Raw genomic sequence first — 19842 nt, 5'->3', positions numbered from 1 at the left:
TCAGAGTACGGGATTTAAAGAAGAAGCCGAAGGGCAAGTGCTTCATCTGTAAGCAGGCAGGACATTGGAAGGCGGACTGTCCTCGTAGGAACCAAAACAAAGGTATATCTCATACTCTAGTTGTTGAAACATGTTTAGCGGTGTTATCTACCAGCACCTGGTGTGTAGATACGGGAGCCACTGATCATGTCTGCAATTCCTTGCAGGGGTTCCAGGAAACCCGACGACTATCTGAAGGAGAAATTACCGTCTACATGGGCAATGCTACTAAGGTGGCAGCTGTTGCAGTGGGAGATGTCTACTTATTTTTTAGTAGAAATAGAAATTTGATTTTAAGAAATTGTCTTTATGTACCCAATTTTAGAAAGAATTTAATTTCAGTTTCTAAACTGTTTTTAGATGGATATTCAGTTTCTTTCAGTAACGATGTAGTTATTAAAAGAAATAAAGTGATTATCTGTTCTGGTGCATTAGTTGACAATTTGTATACTTTAAATCCAATTTCTTCTACAAAGCAAAACATGGAAATTTATAACTCATCTTCTAACTCTAATAAGAGAAAAGAACCTTCGGAAATGAACCAAGCATATCTTTGGCATCTAAGGCTTGGTCATATTAACTTAAGTAGGATTCAGAGGCTTATAGCCGATGGACTTTTGAGTTCATTTGAGTTGGAAAGTTTTCCAACTTGTGAATCTTGCTTGGAAGGTAAAATGACCAAGAGACCATTCAAGGCCAAGGGGTATAGAGCCGAAGAAGTGTTAGAATTGGTTCACTCTGATTTGTGTGGTCCTATGTCTGTCCAGGCAAGAGGAGGTTTTGAATATTTTGTCTCTTTCATAGACGATTATTCAAGATATGGATACATTTACTGAATGCGCCGCAAGTCCGAGTGCTTTGATAAGTTCAAAGAATACAAGGCTGATGTGGAGAAACGACTAGGTAAAAATATCAAGACACTACGGTCAGATCGTGGTGGCGAATACCTCTTAGGAGAGTTTAGGAATTACTTATCAGAGGCCGGGATTCAATCCCAATTGTCTGCACCTAGAACACCCCAACAGAATGGTGTAGCAGAACGAAGGAATAGGACTCTTATGGAGATGGTTAGATCAATGATGAGTTATTCAGAATTACCAAATTCGTTTTGGGGATATGCTCTGGAAACAGTGTATGTTCGAACTTAGTACCTTCTAAATCGGTTTCTACTACTCCCATAGAATTGTGGAATGGGCGAAAGCCCAGTCTAAGACATATTCGGTTGGGGTAGTCCAGCACATGTGCTGAAACCAGATAAGTTAGAATCCCGTCAGAAGTTCGCGTGTTTGTAAGATATCCCAAAGGAACGAAAGGTGGTTTATTTTATAGTCCTAAAGACCGAAGGTCATTGTTAGCACCAATGCCCGTTTTAGAAGAAGACTATATAATGGATCACAAGCCCGTAAAGTTGGTTTAGAAGAACTTAGAGAGGACACGTCTACTTGAGTACCAACGACAAGATGAAGTACCACAAGAGACCGCAACACGTGTCACACATGATACACAACCACAGACGGTGTCTCGTCGTAGTGGGAGGGTTGTAAGGCAACTGAAAGATTCATGTTTTGGGAGAGTCTTGGTTTGATTCCGGGACCTGATCCTGAACATCTGACGAAGCACTCCAAGATATAGATGCGACATCTTGGCAAAAGGCAATAAATTCGAAATAGAGTCTATGTACTCTAATAAAGTCCAGGAGCTAGTAGAACCACCGATGGTGTAAAAGCCGTTGGATGCAAGTGGATCTACAAAGGAAAAGAGGGATGACGGGAAGGTAGAGACCTTGAAAGCTAGGCTTGTTGCGAAAGGTACACTCGTAAAGAGGGAATCGATTATGAGGAGACCTTTTCACCGGTAGCTATGCTTAAGTCTATCCGGATACTCTTATCCATTGCTGCTCATATGGATTATGAGATTTGGCAAATGGATGTCAAGACGGCATTCCTTAATGGAAGTCTTGAAGAGAACATTCATATGAAGCAACCAGAAGGGTTCATTGAAAAAGGCAAAGAGCATCTAGTGTGCAAGCTCAATCGGTCCATTTATGGACTGAAGCAAGCTTCAAGGTCTTGGAACATCCGGTTTAATAAAGTAATCCAGTCGTATGGATTTATTCAGTGTCCGGATGAGTCTTGTGTATACAAGAAGTGTAACGGAAACGTGGTGGTATTTCTTGTACTATACGTAGATGATATTTTGTTAATTGGTAACAATGTCAAAGTATTATCAGACGTAAGGGTATGGTTGTCCAAACATTTTGATATGAAGGACTTAGGAGAGTGTGCACACATTCTTGGGATCAAAGTGATAAGGGATCGCAAGAAAAGAATGTTGTGTCTATCCCAAGCTTCATATATAGATACAATCCTTGCTCGTTTTAGCATGCAAGATTCCAAGAAAGGTTTCTTACCTTTTAGACATGGAGTAGCTCTGTCTAAAGAGATGTCTCCAAAGACGTCAAAAGAGATAGAAGACATGAAAGTAGTTCCTTATGCTTCGGCTGTAGGAAGCCTAATGTATGCAATGCTATGTACGAGGCCTGATATCTGTTTTGCCGTGGGCATGGTCAGCAGATATCAGAGTAACCCTGGACAAGGACATTGGACTGCGGTAAAGCATATATTAAAGTACCTGAGAAGGACTAGAGATTATATGCTAGTTTACCAAGCAGACGATCTGCTCCCTGTGGGTTACACGGATTCAGATTTCCAATCAGATAGGGATAACAGTAAGTCTACATCAGGCTATGTGTTTACTTTAGGAGGTGGAGCCATTTCATGGAGGAGTGTTAAGCAGAAATGCGTATCGGACTCAACCATGGAAGCTGAGTATGTAGCAGCCTCTGAGGCAGCTAAAGAAGCAGTATGGCTCAGGAACTTTCTAATGGACTTAGATGTGATTCCTGGTTTGCCCAGAATCATCACAATTTATTGTGATAATAGCGGTGCAGTTGCAAACTCGAAGGAACCACGAGCTCATAAGGCAAGTAAACATATAGAGCGCAAGTACCACCTGATACGAGATATCGTGAAGCGAGAAGAAGTTGTCATCGCCAAGATTACATCAGCAGATAACCTGGCAGATCCTTACACTAAGGCCCTACTGGCGAAAGCTTTCGATCGGCATATGGAGGGAATGGGAATCAGATGTATGGTAGAAGATATGACAGCTTAGTCATTAGTATAAGTGGGAGATTGTTGGAGTGTATACTGAAAGCCTAAGCTTTGTAAACATTCATTATGAATAAAGAATCACATTTGGTCAAATTTTCTACATTTAGTTGTAATTGTTCAATTAATTTATATTGTAGATAATATAGTATGTGGTGTCACATACAGAAGATGATATTATCAATACCTTATAAATTATAAACAGTAGCTCACGACCAAAATGGAAAGGAACAAACCATTAGAAGGTCGTAGTGTAATTAGGTATCAGTTTATCTTGACTGTATAATTACACTAGTACACTCAGAGTGTATTGAGTAGGACCATTTGAGGTCGTTTCTTTTATACTGACTTTATAAAGAAACAAAGACCTCGGTTATTATGGAAGTGTGTGCTCTTAATCCTAATATAATAACAAGCACATATATTTGATATTTATTTCTTTAATTTATCAATGGGTGAGATTTAGTTCGATGAATCAATAAACCCGATAAGTTGGGAAATGGTATCACTTATAGTGTGTGTTGTTGATTATAGAAGGAAACTGTGTCCTAGAGATACTAGGTTGATAATGTCCTCAAGAGGAGCTCATAAAGATTGTCATGTTAAACCCTGCAGGTGGACTTAGTCCGACATGATAAAAAGGTTGAGTGGTACTACTCTTGGACTTAGATATTAATTAAATGAGTTGTCAGTAACTCACTTAATTAGTGGACATTCGATATCTTAAACACAGGGAGACTAACACACTCATAATAAGAAGGAGCCCAAAAATGTAATTTGGGATTGGTGCGGTAGTTCAATGATAGTTCTCTAGTGGAATGAATTATCATTGATAAAATTAAGTTGTGTGTTCGGGGCGAACACGGGATGCTTAATTTTATCGGGAGACCAAAACCAATTCCTCCTCTCGGTCCCTATCGTAGCCTCTTATTTATAGAGTTCTATACCCACCTATACCCACCTTCTAAACCCACCCAATAGGGGTCGGCCAAGCTAGCTTGGGAACAAGCTAGGGCCGGCCTAGGTATAAAATTGGGTGGCCGGCCCTAGCTTGAACCCAAGCTAGTAGGGCCGGCCAAATTAAATTAAAAAAGAAATTTAATTTTAATTTTTATTATTATGTGAAAGATATAATTTAAAGAGAATTAAAATTAAAATATCTCTCTTGTAAAATATCTATAAAAGATTAAAGAAAGAGATTAGATCTCTTTCCTTATTTGTAGATTGGAGAGATGTTTTATTTTCTCTTTAAAATTATTCACATGTTAATAAAATTAAAATTATAGAAATTTCCTTTTATTAACCATGAAGAGATTTTTAAAGAGAAATTTTATTTTTTAAAATTTCCGGAAACAAATTAGGAAGTTTTAATTGTTGATTAAAACTTGTCTAATTTTTTCCTTCATTGATGTGGTCGGCCATTGATATTAGTTTGGGAAATTTTATTTTATTTTTCTCAATAAAATCATGTCAAGGAAATTGAGGAAATTTTATTGTAATTAAATTTCCTAATTTGCCTAGGCCAAGGAATATAAAAGAAGGGGTAGGGGTGCCTTCATGAGACACAACCTCTATTATTTTCTCTCCCTCTTTTGTTCCTTGGTGTGGCCGGCCCTCCTCTCCCTCTCTTCCTCTTGTGGTGGCCGAACCTCTCTCCCTTCCTTGGAGCTCTTGTGGTGGCCGGATACTACTTGGAGAAGAAGAAGAAGAAGGAGAGAAAGCTAGCATCTCTTGGAGCTTGGTTAGTATTTTGGTTTTCTTCTTTGGTGAAGTTCTTCCTTTGTGGCCGAACCTTGCTTGGAGGAGAAGAAGGTGGTTGGTGGTTTCTCATCTTGGTAGATCGTTGCCCACACAACGTCCGAGGTTAGAAGAGGAATACGGTAGAAGATCAAGAGGTTTTTCTACAAGGTATAACTAGTAATTTTTCTTTCCGCATCATGCTAGTTATTTATGGAAATAATACCAAATACAAGAGGCTTACGTTCTAGTATTTCGAATATGTTTTTCGATATTGTGTTCTTTTGTTTTTTTCTTTTCCTTGTGATTTGATTGTTCTCTTTGGTTAACCTAAAGTTATTTTAGGAAATTAAATATTAGCTTTCTATAAAAGGTTTTGTCTAGTCGGTGGTGGTTGCTCCCATATCCAAGAAGGCCATGTGCCTCGCCACGTCAGTACTGGGAACCAATTATGGAAATTAATATTTAATGGAATTAATAACTTAAGGAGACTTGGGTCGAACGTGTAAAGTTCCGCAGGAGATCCAAGTCAAAACCTAAAAGAACAAATAGATTAAGTTTTGGATCAAACGTGTTAAGTTCCGCAGGCGATCCAAAATTTAATTTAAAAGAACACATGGTAACTAGGAAAAGGTTCAGACCTTTGTACAAAATTTTTGTACAGTGGAACCTATAGGTTTTCCGAGTAGCAACCAACATATCTTAACTATATAATTACACTAGTACACTTATAGTGTATTGAGTAGGACCATTAGAGGTCGTTTCTTTTTATACTGACTTTATAAAGGAACAAAGACCTCAGTTATTATGGAAGTGTGTGCTCTTAATCCTAATATAATAACAAGCACATATATTTGATATTTATTTCTTTAATTTATCAATGGGTGAGATTTAGTTCGATAAATCAATAAGCCCAATAAGTTGGGAAATGATATCACTTATAGTGTGTGTTGTTGATTATAGAAGGAAACTGTGTCCTAGTGATCTAGGTTGATAATGCCCCCAAGAGGAGCTCATAAGGATTGTCATGTTAAACCCTGCAGGTGGACTTAGTCCGACATGATGATAAAGTTGAGTGGTACTACTCTTGGACTAAGATATTAATTAAATGAGTTGTCAGTAACTCACTTAATTAGTGGACATTCGACATCTTAAACACAGGGAGACTAACACACTCATAATAAGAAGGAGCCCAAAATGTAATTTGGGATTGGTGCGGTAGTTCAATAATAGTTCTCTAGTGGAATGAATTATTATTGATAAAATTAAGTTGTGTGTTCGGGGCGAACACGGGATGCTTAATTTTATCGGGAGACCAAAACCAATTTCTCCTCTCGGTCCCTATCGTAGCTTCTTAATTATAGAGTACTATACCCACCTATACCTACCTTCTTACCCATCCTATAGGGGCCGACCAAGCTAGCTTGGAGACCAACCTAGGGCCGGCCATGGCTTGGTTCATGGGTGAATTCATGTGGCCGGCCCTAGCTTGAACTCAAGCTTAGGTGGCCGGCCCTATTAAAATAAAAAGAAATTTTAATTTTAAAATTTTTCTTATGTGGATAACATGATTTAAAAGAGAGTTTAAAAATTTAAATATTTTCTTTTATAAGATTCTACAAAAGATTAAGAGAAGAGCTAAATCTCTTTCCTTATTTGTAGATTAAAAGGTTGATTTTAATTTTGGTAAAAACTTTCCTTTTAATCATGTTCATGATTTAAAATAAAGTTTAAAAATTAAAAATTCTCTTTTATTAGTTTCTACAAAAGATTAAGAAAAGATTTGATATCTTTCCTTATTTGTAGATTGAAAGGAGATTTTAATTTTTAGAGATAACTTTCCTTTTTGGAAATTATCCACATGTTTAAAAGAAAGATTTTAATTTATAAAATTCCTTTTTTATTAACCAATCATGAAGGGATAAAAATTATTGGAGAAATTTTTATAAATTTCCGGAAACAAATTAGGAAATTTTAATTCTTAATTAAAACTTTTCTTGTTTTGGGGAGAAAGTGGCCGGCCAAATAATTTGGAAAAAGAAAACTGATTTTTAATTAATTAATTTTTATTTTTCATGGCAAAGGAATTAAGGAAGTTTTTATTTAAATTTCTTTATTTGCCAATGCCAAGGATTATAAAAGAGGGGGTAGAGGTGCCTTCAAAAATACACAACAACCTCTATGCTTTTTCTCCCTCTTTTCCTTGGTGGTGTGGCCGGCCCTTCCTTCTTTTCTTTGTGGCCGAACCTCTTCATGCTCTTGGAGTTTTAATTGGTGGCCGGATTCTAGCTTGGAGAAGAAGGAGAGAAAGCTTGCATCCCTTGGAGCTTGGTTGGTGGAAAAAGTTCTTCATCCTTTGGAGGTTTTGTGCTTGGCCGAAACTTGAAGGAAGGAGAAGAAGGTGCTAGGTGGTTCTCATCTCAGAAGATCGTTGCCCACACAACGTCCGAGATTAGAAGAGGAATACGGTAGAAGATCAAGAAGTCATTATTCACAAAGAAAGGTATAACTAATAATTGTTTTCCGCATCATGTTAGTTTTGTTTCTTTGTAAAAATACCAAATACAAGAGACATGCAATTCTAGTTTTTCGAATTAGTTTTCGAAGTTGTGTTCTTTTGTTTTTTTCTTTTCCTTGTGATTTGATTGTTTTTAGCGGTTAACCTAGGGTTACTATGGGAAGGTTAAATATTTAATTTTCTTAAAAGGCTTTGTCTAGTCGGTGGTGGTTGCTCCCATATCCAAGAAGGTCAAGTGCCTCGCCATGCAGTACTGGAAGCCGATTTTGGAAATAGATATTTAATTGTCTTCGTGACCTAGGTGATTTGGATCGAACGTGTTAAGTTCCGCAGGATATTCAAGTCTAAACCTAAAAGAACAAATAAGTTAAACTTAGGATCAAACGTGTTAAGTTCCGCAGACGATCCAAGTTTAATTTAAAAGAACACATGGTAGCTAGGAAAGGGTTCAGACTTTTGTATAAAATTTTTATACAGTGGAACCGTTAAAATTTCCGAGTAGCAATCAATAGCATCACACTTCTTGATGGATCTATAATTAAGGAACTTTCACTTTTAGCAAATACGTCATATACTTTTAATTTTACAATAAATTTGTCAAAAAAAAATGACAAAATTTAATAAATTCTTCGAAGAGTTTATTTTAAAAAAATTACTTATTTTCACAAATTATGTTTAAGATCCTTCAATTGCATATGGCACAGTGTAATATTCATAAAAGAGTGTCATTTAATTTGTAAAGGCAAGAATAATATTGTGATAGAGTTATCACAAATTAAGTTAAAGTTAAAAGTGTGTGATATTTTACTTAAAATTTAAGTTAGTCATAAAATTATTAAAATCTTTAAATCAATGAGAGATATTAAATGATTATCTCAATTCATAAAAAAAAAATATTATAGTTATTATTGAAACCAAATTTCAACAGGTGAAATGTTGTTAGTAACCTAAGAAAATCATAGTTTATCAGCTAGCTATAGATGATGAACTATGATTTTCTTCGGTGGTTAGGTCATATGATCACTCTGAACTAGTTGTTCTGTTGTACAATTTAAGTATGCTTTCTCATTCTGTACCATCTTAACTAGATATCTAATCTAAATCCTAATGCTATTTGATGGATTCTCTCTAATAAGGGTTCGCTATTCTAAGAAATGGAACAAATCACTTCAGCAATTAAATGTTTGTAGTATCTTCTTATATATCTTCAAGCTATTACTCCATCAATCAGGGCTAGGAATAAGATATGCTACAAATTGTGCATCTTCTACTATCTCATTATAGCTCGGCATCACACTTGACACAGGAACACATGCTCACACCTGAAGATAACAACATTAGTTTGACATCAAGATGGCTCGTCAATAACTCACTTGTAATGTAAAACATACATACCTATATAACAATAATCAATTATATATACATCATCCATAATAATTATACTACACACTCACCCATAGCTATATATTCTGCCTCAATTGTAGATAAAACAATACAATGTTATTTTCTACTAAATCAGCTGACAAGTGATAATCCAAGTAATTGACATTCACCACTTGTACTTTTTCTATCTAATTTATAGTCAGCATAGTTTGAGTCAGAATATCCTAAAAAGTCAAATTTAGGTGTTCTAGAGTACCACATTCATATATTTTGTGTACCTTTTAGATATCTAAAAATTCTTTTAATATTTTTCAGGTGGGATTCCTTAACACAGGTTTGATATCTAGCATACATACTAACTGCAAATAATATATCAGGTCAGCTTGTAGTTAGGTATAATAAACTACCTATGGCACTTTTATAATATTTTAGGTCTATTGTTGTTTCATTTAGATCACTATCTATATTTTCATTTATTGCCATGGATGTTTTTATTTCTAAATTTTCTAGGTAATTCCTTTGTGTATTTTTCTTGATATACATAATTATCTTCATTAGTTTGTTTAATTTGTAATCCTAAGAAGAAAGTTAATTTACTTACTAGACTCATTTCAAATTCTTGTTCCATTAGGTTTATAAATTATTGTAAAAAATTTGAGTTTATAGATCCAAAAATTATATCATCGACGTAAACTTAGGTGACAAAAATATTGGATTTAAAGGTTTTTACAAACAAGGTTGGATTTTGACCTTGTTTGAATTCTTTTGAAATTAGATGAGTAGATAATCGTTCATACCAAGCCCTATGTGCTTATTTTAGACCATATATGGCTCACTTCGATGATGATGTGTAGTGAAAATACTTGAAGCAAGCTCCTCTAATGCTAACAAAATGGATTTACTTGTTATCCACCTCAAATGAGGTGACTAATCAAAGGATTCGACCCTCTCTCACACATTCACTATCAAATAACTCTTTCTCAGAAACAATTTGGAGGCGGAGAAGGCTAGTATAAGCTCTCAATACAAAAATACAAGAAGAAGAACAAAAGAATCCAATACAATACAAAATCTTTCAAGATTTACAAAATGAAACTTTAGCTTCTTACTTCTTACTTATAGTTATCTCTTGATCAACTTAGAAGTGCAGTAACACTTTTCTCTAAGTCTCCAAGAACTGGTGTGAAGATCTGCGAGCTTGGTGAAGAGAGTGGGAGAGTAATTCTTGAAACAGTGCCGAGAAAAACCCTTCATAACGGCTAGTTTTTCAAGCTTAATCGATTACCCTAATCGATTAAGTTTTCCTAATCAATTAGTCTAATCGATTAGGAATCTTTCTGTTCACTCAGACAAACTTGTTTAATTGATTACCGTAATCGATTAAGCATGTCGTAATCGATTACCCTAATTGATTACGACCTTTATATTTCCTCACAAAAAAACCTTAATCGCTTTGCCTAAGCGATTCAACTAGCCTCGCGTCAAATGGCTCTTAAGTGATTAAGCAAAATGCTTAATTACTTAAGCTCAGTGTAATTGATTATCTTAATCGATTACAAAATTCTAACTTCCAAATTTAATTCTAGGGGTTGTTTACCTAATAGTCGATTAGCCCTGATCTGTTGAGACTCCTCCTTGCTTAGCATCCAGTCAATGTTGACCTACTGGGATTTCTTCACCAAGTGTCCGATCAATCCTTTTACCCACTGGGACTTTTCTCCTCATGCCAAGTGTCCAGTCAATCTTGACCCACTTAGACTAACCATCTCATGCCAAGTGTCCGATCAGCCTTGACTCACTTGGACTTCCAATCATCAAGTGTCCGGTCAACCTTTGACCCACCTGAATTTTCAATCACCTGGTTTTACTCACCAAGACTTTCTCACTGTCTAGCTTCACTCACTATGATTTTTCATCACCTAGCTCCACTCACTAGTATTTCCATCTGCCTAGCTTTGTTTACTAGGGTTTTTCACATGGTTTCTCTTACCAGGATTTTTCAACTGCCTAACTTCACTCACCAAGGCTTTTCACCTAGCTTCACTCACTAGGATCTTGTCATTTGCCTTGCTTCACTCATCAGGGCTTTTTAGTCAAATATCCTATCAACCTTGACCTACTTGACTTTTCTTCTTCTGCCAACCATCCTATTGGTCTTGCCCTTGCCTAACCTCTAGTTAGGATTTCTCAGTCAAGTATCCAATCAACCTTGACTTACTTGACTCTTCTTCACATTAAACTGGTCAAACCTTGACCATAGGAAAATTGTACAACCAATCTCCCCAAACGAACAATTGCACCTGCAATCTTTATATATTGTTAAATATCAAGACTTAAGCTTAAGTCAACTCAAGCTTATTCAAATTGCTCAACCTTGACTAGGAAAATTGCACAAACAGTTTTGTGGTAAGGGCGGCTGCTGGCGAAATGATAAAGGAAAGCCTTACAGAAATTCTTAAAACAATAAATGGATTCAACCGCAGTCGCGTAAGCCACCTATGTGCTGAACCGGAACGGGTGGTGAGAAACACTTGGTACTTTACGTCATCTGTATACTAATCAAGAAGGGCGACATTTTCAAACTTGAGGAGGTGATCTTCGAGGTCAGTTGATCCTCCATATTCTCCTATCACTAAGGGTTAATAGTGCTTTGACAACTTATCTCCTAATATCTCCAAGAAAAACAGCAGGCTTGCCCGCCCAAGAGAGTCATTGACTCTCCGGACTTTCCCCTCATGTACATCCCACACGAGCACATCTACGATAGACGATACTTGGGGCCAGTGATAGATGATACTTGGGGCCAGTGTTTGCCATGTGATAGGGTACATTGACATTAATTGTACTGTAGCATCTACAAGACAACCTTAACACATTAATTGTAGAGCATTGCAGTGCGCCGGTGTTTGCCAAGTGATAGGATAGAGTTGGGATGTGACGTCGTTCTCAAATTTAAATTATCGGTCCATTGATATAAGGTATATGGAATTCTAATTAATTATTTGTTTACTTTTTAAAGTTGATCTAAGAATTGAGAAGATGTATCTTTTAGTCCGTGATCTACTGTCTTTGATTAGTGGACGATGATTCATCCTATTTATTTAACAAGTAAAATATATCAAACTAGATCAATTCATACAATGAATTATTCCTTGATCCATAAATTCAACACACAGTTTGAAATAGCAACTGACAAAAACATTTAATTGAACCTAAAAGCAGGAGAGAGTATTAATTATATTAACCAAGCATTAATTAACGTTATTTATTTTCTTAGTGTAGTTCTTACTTAATTGTTATTTTTTTAATAATTCGAATTTTATCTGTTAAATAATACTTGTAAAAATGACTAAAAATATTTATTAAACTAATTATTTCATATATTAAATTTAAGATGTTATTAAATGAATTGTGGAATATTAAATACAAAGAATAATAATTTCATTAATTAATATGAATTATTTTCTTAGCTTAGTTTTTTTATTTATTCTTTTTAATAATCTAGATATATAAGTTCCATTCAATTATATATGTAGCCAATATTTTATTCTTATTTGTAAAAATTGACTTAAAAAATATTTATTAAGATAATTTAATTTATTAAACTATTTATTTAATATATTAAATTTACGATTATTAAACTAATTACAACATAAAAATAAATTTAATAGTGTTTGAATGAAATTGAATTAGATCATGATGATGATGAAGTTATTTTGAATAGTGGAGACCGATAATCACTATAAATGTAAGAAAAAATAGTGAAAATTAATCAATTATTTTTAATTGAAGCAAAAAATAAAATGTATTTATTGACTTGACTTTAATATTACAATAATTTTTATTGGTCAAAATCTGACTAACTAGAAATAAATTATAACATATGTATATACTGTAATTAATATATAAATATAATATTATTAGAATATTTTTGATAATAACTTATGATATATATTCTGATTGATTAATTTTGATCATTTAATATTATCCTTAACATTATGTTAATAGTAGATCATTAATTTTGATGCATCAGTGCTTACCATACATCTATGTGATAAGGCAAATCATTTCGATGTCACACATCATACATTCATTCTGACACATACCGCTTCACCTACCATTAATCTGCCAGGCATAAATGATGCTGTGATTTATAATATTTTAATAAAAAAAAATTCGAAAGATTAAAACTCGTGCTGTCACTAACAGATAGCATATTCATGGTTCAAAATTTTCTGGATCAAAAAAGTTTTATTTATTTATTAGTTGGATTAATTGAATCTCACCTATTAAATAGGTGGAGTTTAATTCATTCAACCAATGAATAAACAATGAATCAAGATGATCTAGAAATCTTGGATCAGATGATCCTTTCCACATTCGTGTCGTCTGTAGAAGTTTACAGCCTTATCAGCAGTTAAGGTGTCGCACGAGCATTACTTTTGAAACAATTTTATACAGAAATTTCAATTGTACAAATAATCTAGTTTTTTTTTCAAAATATTTTAATTTATTTAATAATTTTAGTTTAAAATGATAAATAGATCAACAAATTATTTTAATTTAAAAATATAAAATAAAATTTTTTTTTTTTTGGTAAAGAAATTTAAAATTTCAAATTTAATCTTAATCTTTTATTTTATAATATTTTAATCCACTAGCTTTCAGTAAAAATACTAAATTTATCATAAAAAATAATTAAAACCTAAAATCGAATAAATATATCATTCTTTAACTATTGATAGTATAACATTATACTTCTTTAAATTTATGCTATATATATTTCTACAACCAAAAATTAAATCATTTTAACAAACAATATATCATTTCAATACCACAATTGGTTTTTTTTTTGTTTTTTAAATTAAAATGAAATTGTATTATTATGATAGAAAATTGTATCGGGTCCTAATATTTTGTAATTAGGAACAAAGAAAATATGTAATTAATAAAATATATTGAACATCACTCTTCCAGAGGTTTTATAAAGAAATTTTTAATCTTACAAAATAATATAGTACTTTTTATTTAAAAATATTTTAATTATTTAATAAAAATATTTTAATCTACTTAGCTTGGGTCAAAATAGCACTCAGTTTTTTTTAATGTAATTTCACAGTGTAGCTCTTGTTAAGTGAATCAATGAATTTTATTTCATTTTTTTATTAAAGGGTAAGAATCATGGATTTATTCTATGCCCTCGCACTATGATACCGTGATAGAGTATTTATACAATCTTTCAAATATCCACAGTATGATTTTAATTATGGCACATTGTAAAACATTTGTCTTAAGTTAGATGAAAAACTTAGTCATTTTCCTTTAGTTATATGAGTGGTGCACTCTAGTGCATTTTTTTCCAATTATAATTTCACAATGTCCATTAAAATTTAATAAATGATATATTAAAATCACTATTTCAGCAAATAGAACCGTTAGAAATCTATTCATCAATCTAGCAGCATTAAACCCTTGACAATTGATAACTAACATTTTTATGTGATATTTTAACTTTTATACTTAGTATTTTTATCCTCTCATTCATTTAAATCTTGCTTAATATTATAATGAGTTTATTATAATCTCTCCCTAACTTTGACATTATTTCATAATTTTTTGTAGGGAATTAAAAAGGAGCTATGATTTTTTATATATGTAAGCAACGATACCCATTTGCAATCAATAGTGAGGACGTGTAGAGAGAACCACTAAAGCCATGGCGGATAATCCTCCATTTGTGCAGGAAATTGAAAATTCTCCATTTATACAGGAAACTGAAGGAGAAGGGAAAATTACAATTGAGAGAATCAACCACGAGAAGAGAAGGAGAACTAGAATTGAGAGAAGCAGCCACGAGAAGAGAAGGAGAACTTATCCAAAGCAAAAAGAAACAGGTCTAGGTCTAGTTAGCAAGGATGGTTAGCTATTGGAGATAAACAAATGCAAAAGAAATGAATAACATGTCAGCGGTGGCAATTGTGATCGCTTGTTTTGGAAAGAAAATCAGGTGTAATAAATGAACAACATGTCAACGGTGGCAATTGTGGTAGCCTTTTTTGGAAAGAAAATCAGGTGTAATAATTAACATGTGGACTTCTTAACAGAAGTCATTACTCCTATCATCATTTAAGGAAGCTCTATATGCTTGTACATCATCATGGTAGTTACTATACTCGTATGTCATGTCTCTCTACTATCAACTGCCATCATGCCTTCAAATCATCACGGCAGCGTAGAAGAACATCAAACTCTATAAACATCGCAGTACATCAATTTGGATCTTTCTCAGGACTAGAGAGCGGAACATTACTAGGTGTTGAGTTTGCAACAATTGGTGGAGATGGAGTAGAGCCCAAAATTTCATCTTCCCTTGGACTTTGAGTATGTCTTGTTGAAGCAACATGTGGGAGTTCAAGTATAATATTAGGGGGAATTAGAAAGATGCCTTAATTATCTGAAGGAGTGTTTGAGGGAGCAATTGCAAATGGAAAGAGAGACTCATCAAAAGTAACATGTCGATATATGTAAGCAACGATACCCATTTGCAATCAATAGCGACGACTTGTAGAGAGATCCACTAAAGCCACGTTGGATAATCCTCCATTTATGCAGGAAATTAAAAATCCTCCATTTGCACAGGAAACTGAAGGAGAAGGGAAAAGTTACAATTGAGAGAAGCAACCACGAGAAGAGAAGGAGAACTTATCCAGAATAAAAAGAAACAGGTCAAGGTCTAGTTAGCAAGGATAGTTAGCTGTTAGAGATAAACACATGCAAAATAAATGAATAACATGTCAGCAGTGGCAATGGTGATCACTTGTTTTAGAAAGAAAATAAGGTGTAATAATGAATAACATGTCAACGGTGGCAATTGTGGAAGCCTATTTTGGAAAGAAAATCAGGTGTAATAACTAACCTGTGGGCTTCTTAGCATGAGTCATTACTTCTGTCATCATTTAAGGAAGCTCTTTATGCCTATAAATCATCATGGCAGTTACTATACTCGTATGTCATGTCTCTCTACTATCCACTGCCATCATGCCTGCAAATCATCACGGCAGTGGAGAAGAACATCAAACTCTATAAACATCGCAGTACATCAATTTGGATCTTTCGCAGGACTAGAGAGCGGAACATTACTAGGTGTTGAGTTTGCAACAATTGGTGGAGATGGAGTAGAACCCAAAATTTCATCTTCCCTTGGACTTTGAGTATGTCTTGTTGGAGCAACATGTGGGAGTTCAAGTATACTATTAGGGGGAAATAGAAAGGTGACTTAATTATCTAAAGGAGTGTCTGAGGGAGCAATTGCAAATGGAAAGAGAGACTCATCAAAAGTAACATGTTGATATATGTAAGCAACGATACCCATTTGCAATCAATAGCGAGGACTTGTAGAGAGATCCACTAAAGCCACGACGGATAAATCCTCCATCTGTGCAGGAAATTGAAAATCGTCCATTCGTACAGGAAACTGAAGGAGAAGGGAAAAGTTATAATTGAGAGAAGCAACCATGAGAAAAGAAGGAGAACTACAATTGAGAGAAGCAGCCACGAGAAGAGAAGGAGAATTTATCCAGAGCAAAAAGAAACAGGTCTAGGTCTAGTTAGCAAGGATGGTTAGCTGTTGGAGATAAACACATGCAAAAGAAATGAATAACATGTCAGTGGTGGCAATTGTGATCGCTTGTTTTGGAAAGAAAGTCAGGTGTAATAAATTAATAACATGTCAACGGTGGCAATTATGGTAGCTTGTTTTGGAAAGAAAATCAGGTGTAATAATTAACATGTGGGCTTCTTAGCAGGAGTCATTACTCCTATCATCATTTAAGGAAGCTCTATATGTCTGTACATCATCATGGCAGTTACTATACTCGTATGTCATGTCTCTCTACTATCCACTCCCATCATGCCTGCAAATCATCACGGCAGTGGAGAAAAACATCAAACTCTATAAACATCGCAGTACATCAATTTGGATCTTTCTTGGGACTAGAGAGTAGAACATTACTAGGTGTTGAGTTTGCAACAATTGGTGGAGATGGAATAGAGCCCAAAATTTCATCTTCCCTTGGACTTTGAGTATGTCTTGTTGGAGCAACATGTGGGAGTTCAAGTATACTATTAGGGGGAAATAGAAAGGTGACTTAATTATCTGAAGGAGTGTCTGAGGGAGCAATTGCAAATGGAAAGAGAGACTCATCAAAAGTAACATGTCGATATATGTAAGCAACAATACTCATTTGCAATCAATAGGAGGACTTATAGAGAGATTCACTAAAGCCACGGCGGATAATCCTCCATTTGTGTAGGAAAGTGAAAATCCTCCATTTGTACAGGAAACTGAAGGTGAAGGGAAAAGTTACAATTGAGAGAAGCAACCACGAGAAGTGAAGGATAACTACAATTGAGAGAAGCATCCACGAGAAGAGAAGGAGAACTTATCCAAAGCAAAAAGAAACAGGTCTAGGTCTAGTTAGCAAGGATGGTTAGCTGTTGGAGATAAACACATGCAAAAGAAATGAATATCAGCGATGACAATTGTGATCGCTTGTTTTGGAAAGAAAATCATGAGTAATAAATGAATAACATGTCAACGGTGGCAATTGTGGTAGCCTGTTTTGGAAAGAAAATCAGGTGTAATAATTAACATGCGGACTTCTTAGCAGGAATCATTACTCCTATCATCATTTAAGGAAGCTCTATATGCCTGTACATCATCATGGCAGTTACTATACTCGTATGTCATGTCTCTCTACTATTCACTATCATCATGCCTGCAAATCATCACGGCAGTGGAGAAGAACATCAAACTCTATAAACATCGCAGTACATCAATTCGGATCTTTCTCAGGACCAGAGAGCGGAACATTACTAGGTGTTGAGTTTGCAACAATTGGTGGAGAAGGAGTAGAGCCCAAAATTTCATCTTCCCTTGGACTTTGAGTATGTCTTGTTGGAGCAACATGTGGGAGTTCAAGTATATTATTAGGGGGAATTAGAAAGGTGCCTTAATTATCTGAAGGAGTGTCTGAGGAAGCCATTGCAAATGGAAAGAGAGACTCATCAAATGTAACATGTCGATATATGTAAGCAACGATACCCATTTACAATCAATAGCGAGGACTTGTAGAGAGATCCACTAAAGCCACGGCAGATAATCCTCCATTTGTGTAAGAAATTGAAAATCTTCCATTTGTACATGAAACTGAAGGAGAAAGGAAAAGTTACAATTGAGAGAAGCAACCACGAGAAGAGAAGGAGAACTACAATTGAGAGAAGCAGCCACGAGAAGAGATGGAGAACTACAATTGAGAGAAGCAGCCACGAGAAGAGAAGGAGAATTTATCCAGAGCAAAAAGAAACAGGTCTAGGTCTAGTTAGCAAGGATGGTTAGCTGTTGGAGATAAACACATGCAAAAGAAATGAATAACATGTCAGCGGTGACTATTGTGATCGCTTGTTTTGGAAAGAAAATCAAGTGTAGTAAATGAATAACATGTCAACGGTGGCAATTGTGGTAGCCTATTTTGGAAAGAAAATCAGGTGTAATAATTAACATGTGGGCTTCTTAGCAGGAGGCATTACTCCTATCATCATTTAAGGAAGCTCTATATGCCTGTACATCATCATGGCAGTTACTATACTCGTATGTCATGTCTCTCTACTATCCACTGTCATCATGCCTATAAATCATCAAGGCAATGGAGAAGAACATCAAACTCTATAAACATCATAGTACATCGATTTGGATCTTTAACTACCTGTGTAAAGCTAGTTGGTTCAACAAAACTTGAAGAAGGAATTAATGGCCTTGGAAGAGGATAACGGGTGGAAACTGGTGGACATCGAGCATAAATCTCATTTAGAGGAAGTATACGATGAGAAGTATCAACATCAGAACTACTCGGAGATTAGTAGTCATGCTGATAAGAATTAGGACTAGAGAGCGGAACATTACTAGGTATTGAGTTTGCGACAATTGGTGGAGATGGAGTAGAGCCCAAAATTTCATCTTCCCTTGGACTTTGAGTATGTCTTGTTGGAGCAACATGTGGAAGTTCAAGTATACTATTAGGGGGAATTAGAAAGGTGCCTTAATTATCTAAAGGAGTGCCTGAGGAAGCAATTGCAAATGGAAAGAGAGACTCATCAAAAGTAACATGTCGATATATGTAAAGCAACGATACCCATGATGCAAATTGCTATAACCAAGGAAAACAACAATCGAAAAAAATATTATGGGTTCAGATTCAATTGAAAAAATTATCGAATATATTCGAGTTTGGCTCGAATTCGATAATTTCGAATACAAATGGAATAATTTTCAAGCCGGCTTAGAAAACTCACGAACAGGCTCGATTCGTTTGTACCCCTTATTCTCCCACCCCCTCTCGCTTTCACGATCCAACACTTCTTTCCTTTCCAAATCCTCTTACTCAAAGCTAATTGAAAGGCATTTTCCTTTTCCTCAACTAGTACTGATTGCATAACTCTCCAACAATTTACCATGAGTCTTTAAGGCTTAAGTGGAATCTCCATCAGTAGGGTCTTTTGAGATCATGTTCACAGTCCCTTAAGTATTAGTCTTGGCTTTGCCTTTCTTATCTTTGTCCTTTGCCGGATCCGCCTCCCGATGAGATCAGGAGGAGCCTCGGGGCTTCCCAGGGGAGCACAAGATCGTCGATCTGAATGACGCTCAGTATTATCATCATGGTCAAGATGGCGACAATGCTTATAAGGCTCAGGAGACCTTCTATTACTCTGCTGACCTCGTCTGACTTTCTGTTTGTCAGCTGCTCGTCTTAATTCCCTCGCATACTACTGGCACTTCTGGGTAGAATGAGTCTCCGATTAATCATAGACGTAATAACGATACGTCTCGATAAGCTCTTGACCTATTTCAAACGCAGGGGGTGTAGCAACTTCCACTGTCTACACAACCTTTTCTCCTTGTTGGGTCGCACATTCTTGATTTCGTAAAGGAAGAGGGGG

The sequence above is a fragment of the Zingiber officinale genome, chromosome 2A (assembly GCF_018446385.1).
Source record: "Zingiber officinale cultivar Zhangliang chromosome 2A, Zo_v1.1, whole genome shotgun sequence".
In the NCBI taxonomy this organism is placed as follows: Eukaryota; Viridiplantae; Streptophyta; class Magnoliopsida; order Zingiberales; family Zingiberaceae; genus Zingiber; species Zingiber officinale.
This window is presented reverse-complemented; position numbering follows the sequence as displayed.